The 7,167-nt window shown below is 43.4% G+C and overlaps 1 long non-coding RNA gene across 1 annotated transcript; it reads left to right on the top strand.

The window, feature by feature from the left end:
- The first annotated feature begins 4,810 nt into the window (after window positions 1-4,810).
- LOC137441159 (uncharacterized) lies at window positions 4,811-6,675 on the top strand. Its single transcript, XR_010987342.1, has 3 exons — window positions 4,811-4,904; window positions 5,456-5,584; window positions 6,517-6,675. It is a non-coding gene; the product is annotated as an uncharacterized lncRNA (long non-coding RNA).
- Window positions 6,676-7,167: the final 492 nt, after the last annotated feature.

Here is a 7,167-nt window from a genome sequence, read left to right as displayed (position 1 = left end):
CACTATGCTTCTACTTCCACTTCATTGCATCTTAGTCTCTATATATAAGCCTGCCCCTTGTTCAGTATAAAGCAGAGGCTCTATTTATCACACTTGCATTTCCCAGCCAGTCCAGTAGCTTTACTAGAGGTTATCCATATTAGCTAGTGTGATGTTGGAAAGGTTCCCATCAGTGCTCATCACTGAGTTTTCAATATGCAACAGGCCACCCACTAACCTGATAAGGATGAATCAAGATCTGTATGCCTTGTCTCTTCAGATGCTAGAGTATGGCAGTGTGAATAACCTGAATCAAATCTCCTGGAATGATAGAGACACATCTTATTGCAACACCATCTCTAGAGCTGCCTATTGCAAACTATTCCCTTTCCAAAAGAAAAAATACACAGTACTTATCATGCACTGTAAGTATTATCAATCTATATCTCAATTACTGACATTCCATTTCTGGGCTGGTCTGCATTGCCTTGCAGCTTTTTGAAACAACTCTTCAGTTTTAGTTTCCACTTCATCCCTGTCAGTCCTTTCCTTGCATTTAGTCCATGGCGCTGTGGAGTTTTTGCTTCCTGTTTTTCTTCAGAATGTAAAACCTGCCTTTTTTCCTTCCTTTTTGGTGGAAGAAAGGTTGAGGAACCTCCTGATCTTGCCAAGTGATTCTAGAGGGAGAAGTAACTGTCCTTTCTGCCTGTATTTTCTGGACACATACATGGATATTTTGAGGACTGCAGAGATTTTGGCTCTTCTGACTCCTCGTCATAATACAATCTGAATTTTATTTGTAACATTTATGGCCAGAAGCTCACACCCTGGCTTTCTGTTAAACAACATATTTGCAAATGTGTCCTAGGTTCAAAAGTCCCACCCGATTGTTTAATAGTGCCAAACAGCGCCTGAGTATAACTCTTCAGACTTTTGAGACATTCCTTTCATGATTTTGATGCCATTTTCCACAAGCCCATTTGACTGTTGCTATTCTGGACACTTGTACGTTTGTTGGCACATCTTGATCTGCTGTGATGCTTTTCAAGAACTCGGGGAAAGTGCTCACAATGAAAATAAGCTTTGAAGATACAATAGGCAAGGAGTGCAAATATTAGGAAACACATTTTACAGAGGAGAGACAAGGATCTGGGAATTTTACCCCTTTACATGCCTTTATGTCTCTGCATAAAGGGCTGAACCAATGCTCTAGGAATGAACTGCAGATGAGGTGTTTCAGCACAAGTCTTATATATCCACAGCCAGCCTCTCAGTGTGATCTCCAGACTTTAACTTCCAAAAATTTTCTGGTTTATGTGGACACATCCAGGTGTATTCAACAAGAATGGATCTTGGCTTTGACATATTTTATTCTAATGCTCTACTCTGCTTTCTGAATGCGTCCACTTGACTCTTTGTGTATACTCCCCCTTTTTGTGCCTTTTTGCCTCTTTCTTTACTGGACATGCAACAGGAAAATTTGGTCTGAAAAACTGATACACCATGGTGATCACTCCCTTATAAGTAGGTAGAGAAAACTTGAGATCTTTTAGTACTTCCTAGTGGGTTCAGATGACGGAGGTCTTATCAAGTGCAAAACACAGCTGACTGATAATATCTTTTAATAGATACAGGTATACAGGAAATACATGGACTCTAAATAAGAAAGGTGTTACCCATGTAAAATGAGATCAAACAATCCTTAGACAAATAAAACAGAGGAGAAAGAAAGTGGGAATTTGAAAGGTCTGTGCAGTTCTCCTCCCCCCACTGCCCATCATCTGTCAGTGCTCATTTTAGTCTTAACTGCTTAAAACTGAAATAATCTTTTGGACCTTTGTTCAAAAATCTCCGACAAAACATGATTTATTCCCCAGCAGCTCTGAGCTCCTGCCCCTGGGCAACGTTGATGTACTTTGTATCCGGGTTGGTCTTGTTTTCCGTGTTCATAAAATAAGCCTCCTGCCTAACAGGGCTTCGACTGAAGAGTGCCCATCAGCATCGAGGTCAAGTGGCCTTCTCCAACCAGCAGACAGAACTGAACAGTGATGATGTCAAGATGTGGTGGTACAGAAGACATCAGAGAGTCTTTGTTTACTGATCTCGTACAGCTGTGACAGATATTTGAGCTGCCATTTGCTTTTAATAGAATAGAGCTATCGTAAGCAGAAATTGTTAGCAATTTTATTAGTTTGCTACAGCCGAAAGACTTCCTCCTTGTGTGCAATCACAAAAGTGCCTGGTGCTGATTTCTTTTTTAGGGGGTGGAGGGGATGCTCTGTTGCCTTGCTTCTATCTGCAGGTCTCTCAGTAATGGACAAGAAGTCATAGTACATTCATCTTCATCAGGTTCTTAGGAAGGGAAACAATAATATTCCAATTCTACAGATGCAGGACCAAGGCACTTACAGGAAAAAGGCCAGATCCAATAATGTAGTTAGCTTTCCTTCAATAACCTAAGCTCAAAGATGCTCCTTCACAAGCTACAGGAAGTTGCTACCTTGTAATGAAGGCAGCTATTAAGTGCTCCCCAAAGCTTAGCTTCTGGATTGCCAAGCCACAAAACAGCTTGGTGCTATGATGCTGATCCTGTCAACACCAGCCTAAACTCAGATGATATTCCAGAACAGTGAGAGCACTGAAAATGCTGCCCAGAGTGGTTATGGAGTATCCTTCTCTGAAGATATTCAAAACCCACATGGATATGCTTCTATAACCTAACAGCTAAGGAGCTTAGTATCTCGACTGTTCTCTCACCTTGTGCATCCTGTACATCATTCTGCTCAGTGGTCTGCCTTCACAGCACAGTATCACTAAGGTTGGAAGAGACCTCGAAGATCATCGAGTCCAACCTGTCACCACAGACCTCATCACTAGACCATGGCACCAAGTGCCACGTCCAATCCCCTCTTGAACACCTCCAGGGATGGTGACTCCACCACCTCCCTGGGCAGCCCATTCCAATGACTAATGACTCTCTCGGTGAAGAACTTTCTCCTCACCTCAAACCTAAACTTCCCCTGGTGCAGCTTGAGACTGTGTCCTCTTGTTCTGGTGTTGGTTGCCTGGGAGAAGAGACCAACCCCTTCCTGGCTACAACCACTACCTTTCCGGTAGTTGTAGAGAGCAATAAGGTCTCCCCTGAGCCTCCTCTTCTCCAGGCTAAACAATCCCAGCTCCCTCAGCCTCTCCTCATAGGGCTTGTGCTCAAGGCCTCTCCCCAGCCTTGTTGCCCTTCTCTGGACACGTTCAAGTGGACACAGTAGTCAAGGTGCAGCCTAACCAATGCAGAGTACAGGGGCACAATGACTTCCCTGCTCCTGCTGGCCACACTATTCCTAATGCAGGCCAGGATGCCGTTGGCCTTCTTAGCCACCTGGGCACACTGCTGGCTCATGTTTAGGCAGCTGTCGATCAGCACCTCCAGCTCCCTCTCTGCCTGGGAGCTCTCCAGCCACTCCGACCCCAGCCTATAGCTCTGTATGGGGTTGCCGTGGCCAAAGTGCAGCACTTGGCACTTGGACTTGTTAAACGCCATCCCATCAGACTCCGCTCATGTGTCCAGTCAGTCGAGGTCCCTCTGCAGAGACTTTCCACCCTCTAACCGACCAACATCTGCTCCTAACTTGGTGTCATTTGCAAATTTGCTGATGATTGTCTCAATCCCCTCATCCAGATCATCAATAAAGATGTTGAAGAGGACAGGGCCCAGCACTGATCCCTGGGGGACGCCACTGGTGCCTGGCCGCCAGCTGGATGTGGCACCATTCACCACCACTCTCTGGGCTCGGCCCCCCAGCCAGTTCCTAACCCAGCACAGAGTGTTGTGGTCCACGTGCTGACAGCTTAGACAGCGGTTTACTGTGGGGAATGGTATCAAAAGCCTTGCTGAAGTCCAGGTAGACCACATCCACCAGACGGGTCACCTGATCATAGAAGGAGATCAGGTTGGAGAGGCAGGACCTGCCCTTCCTAAATCCATGTTGGCTGGATGGATGGTATCCTGTGCCATTGTAGCCACAGTCCTTTAGGAAGGAATAACGTGCCAGGGAGGAGAGTGAGCCTGATCCCCTATTTTGTGGGTGCATGCACTGAACATTTGGAAATGCTTCAAGCTCTGGGCATGCCTAAAACAATACAGTGTCTCTAATTCTGTTTTTGAATAAAAGAACAAGTTGTAAGTCTCAAGCGATCGGCAGAGCCTCCCTGCAGGCCTTAGTGATCAGATGTATTTAAGATTTTCTTTTGTGTTCAGCATTCCTCACAGACCAGCTACAGACACCTGCACAGAGAACACACTAAATTCAGGCCACTCACCATGCTGGTTGTTATGGATCCCATTCTGTCACATTCTTTGCCTGTGAATCCATTTGCATGGTTCCATAGAGCCCCTGGGTCTAAGAGCCCTGGGTTCCCTTCCGGGGGCTGTAATTGTTGGCTTGCCTTTTGATTCAAGCTTTGTCCCAAAGTAGGTTGGATCTGTGAAAGGAAAGGCTCCAAGTACAAGCTCTGCCAGCTGCTACTTGTCTGTAAAATCTGAAAGTTGCTTCTCCTTAAAGGCATTGGCTGTTCCTGAAGCCAGGCATTTTCACTTGTGTGAGAAAGCTGTAACAGACTGTAAGATAGTCTATGATCTTATTTTAAAAGAAAAGGGTAAAAATAAGTTTGTGTCCTTGCTCTGCCTCAACTTAGCGGCTAGCCATTCTCTTCTGTGCTCCCCACATTTTTGGAGAGCTGGTTGACACATATTTAAGTTGGCACAAACTAAATATAACCAAGTGTGCATGAAAAGAGTGTGCACTGGGTCACAGCTTCAAGAGTAGCAGACAGCAGCATTCTGCCTTTCACTGCGGAGCAAGGGAGTTACGGGCAAAATACAGCTATTCTGAGACTGCTCAATGAAACACACACAACCTGAACAAAAAGTAAGTATTCCATTCAACTCCTGAATGCTTGTGAATTTTTTTTTTGCCAGCTTTTACAGTCCACAGCCTTCTCATTCAGTCTTGAATAATAGCTTTGAATTGAGCTGTAAAAGCTTCCAAAGCTTGAAGTCTTTTGACAAGTTAATTTAGCTGTATGGTAAAAAGTTTTTTCCCCCAGATAGAATAAAGCCATCATATCATGAATGTAGTAGTCAGCCAAGGGAAAGAAAACACCATTAGGATTAGAAATGATGGGCTTTATGGAGATAGTTTGTGGTTTAGTGTAATCTACTATCAATATTTCAGTAGAAAAATATTCTACTCGTCATTCAGCTGAAAGTCAATATCTTCACTTAAAACTAACACCCAGGGGCCAGACTGCATATATTTTTTTATTGAAAAAGTAACTGGTTGGGTTTTGTAATCCCCCCCCCCCCCCCCCCCCCAATGTTTATTTAGATTTTAATTGTTTTTCACCCTGTATCATCATCATCATTTTCCCCTGGTTGAAAGAGACAGAATAGAAAAAACAATCAGCTTTTTTCTCTCAGGTTCCCACTACAGAGGCAGACACTTTTCTCCCAGCAACTGCCATGGATGAAAATTCAAGGAAATAAATAACAAAGATTTTCCTTTTGGAAAAAAATGAAAGAAAATTAATAACCAGAAAACAACCAATGGTAAACTGTCTCCAACAATTATAACCTCAGCTTCACAAAGACTCTGTATTAATTTTAGACTTGTTTATTCCTATATTTAAAGTTTAGTGTGCTGATAAAGTTGACTGAACCAAGAAGACAGCTGAGGGGGAAAAGAGATTTCTTTTTTTAGCTCTGAAGTTTTTGGTTGAATCAAAAGGGATCATGTCCAAAGGACAACAAAGCTGGAGAGGGGTCTAGAACATAAGTTTTATGAGGAGAGGGTGATGGGGCTGGGGTTGTTTAGTCTGGAGAAGAGGCTCAGGGGAGACCTTAATGCTCTCTATAACTCCTGAAAGGAGGTTGTGGTGAGGTGGGGGTTGGACCTTTCTCCCAAATAACAAGTGATAGGACAAGAGAAAATGGCCTCAAGTTCTGCCAGAAGAGGTTTAGACTGGACATCAGAAAAAATGTATTCGCTGAAAGGGTTGACATGCATTTGAACAGGCTGCCCACGGTAGTGGTGGAGTTACCATTCCCGGAGTGTAGATGCGGTGCTAAGGGACATGGTTTAGTGGTGGACTTGACAGAGCTGTGTTAGTGTTTGGACTCAATAATTCTAAAGGTCTTTTCCAATCTAAATGATTCTATGGTTCTACTGATTCTATAACACCATAAGAACTTTGAGATAGTGGTTTGTAATGGCTACAGAACATTTATTCTCTGTATTACCCAGCTGAGACCATAGTTATTGCTAAATAAATACGGAGTTGATAAGATCTAGCAAAATTGTTCAAAACATGTTTTAGCAAGGAAACATTAAAAAAATGTGTTGTACTTAGGATAAAATGACTGCCATAACAATCCAATTAGCAGTATTCACATGCAAGCATTTTCAATTTCTACTTTTCCAGCCATTATATTTCTTAGGCTTACTTTTCAAACAGCAGCAACATGACTTTTCCTTCCCGCAGCTCAAAGAAGAAAGCTCTTGCCCCAGCTACCCAGGCTGCAGAAGGCAGCTACTTCCAGGTGTAATTTTGGGTGGAACATGCTGGAGCTAAGCTACTTGACATCTCTGTGGCAAATACATGGGTGTGAGTTTCCAGCTCTGTTGAACCAAGCCTCCAGCAAACCTCCTGCATGGCATGTAAGTGCTGCCAGTTGTGTGTCTCTTTAATCTACCATCGCATTGTATTTGATATTACTGAAATAAAGACTATAATTAGAATCTAATATGATGGAAGGACTTTTCAGAATTGTGTACTGTGGAGAAGCTTGTACATTGTGACCTTTACTTTGACCTTCAGTCCTTCCTCCCCCCCCCTTTTAAGTGTGGGACAGGGACTTGAGTTGGTCCAAGACAACAGCAGTATTTTCTTAGAGGCTGACTCTTAATTCTTCAGAATGTTAAGTTTTCAGTCCTTGAGTGATGGAGATTTGATGGAAGTGTTGGATCTGCAGACAAGCTAGAAAAGGAGCTTTTGCAGCCAAACACAGGCTTCTTCAGCCTCAACATGCACTCCTTTAAGTGGAGGAGAACCACCTTGTTCTTCTTTACAGCTCTCATTAAGTCAGACAGAACTGCTCTGCACAGAAGACTGATTCTGCAGCATAGCCAAAAA

Source organism: Melanerpes formicivorus, unplaced genomic scaffold (genome assembly GCF_026170545.1).
Source record: "Melanerpes formicivorus ecotype bairdi unplaced genomic scaffold, bMelFor1.0.p_v2 SCAF_5, whole genome shotgun sequence".
Classification (NCBI taxonomy): domain Eukaryota; kingdom Metazoa; phylum Chordata; class Aves; order Piciformes; family Picidae; genus Melanerpes; species Melanerpes formicivorus.
The sequence above is the reverse complement of the archived record's forward strand: the minus strand, read 5'-3'. Positions and strand labels throughout refer to the sequence as shown.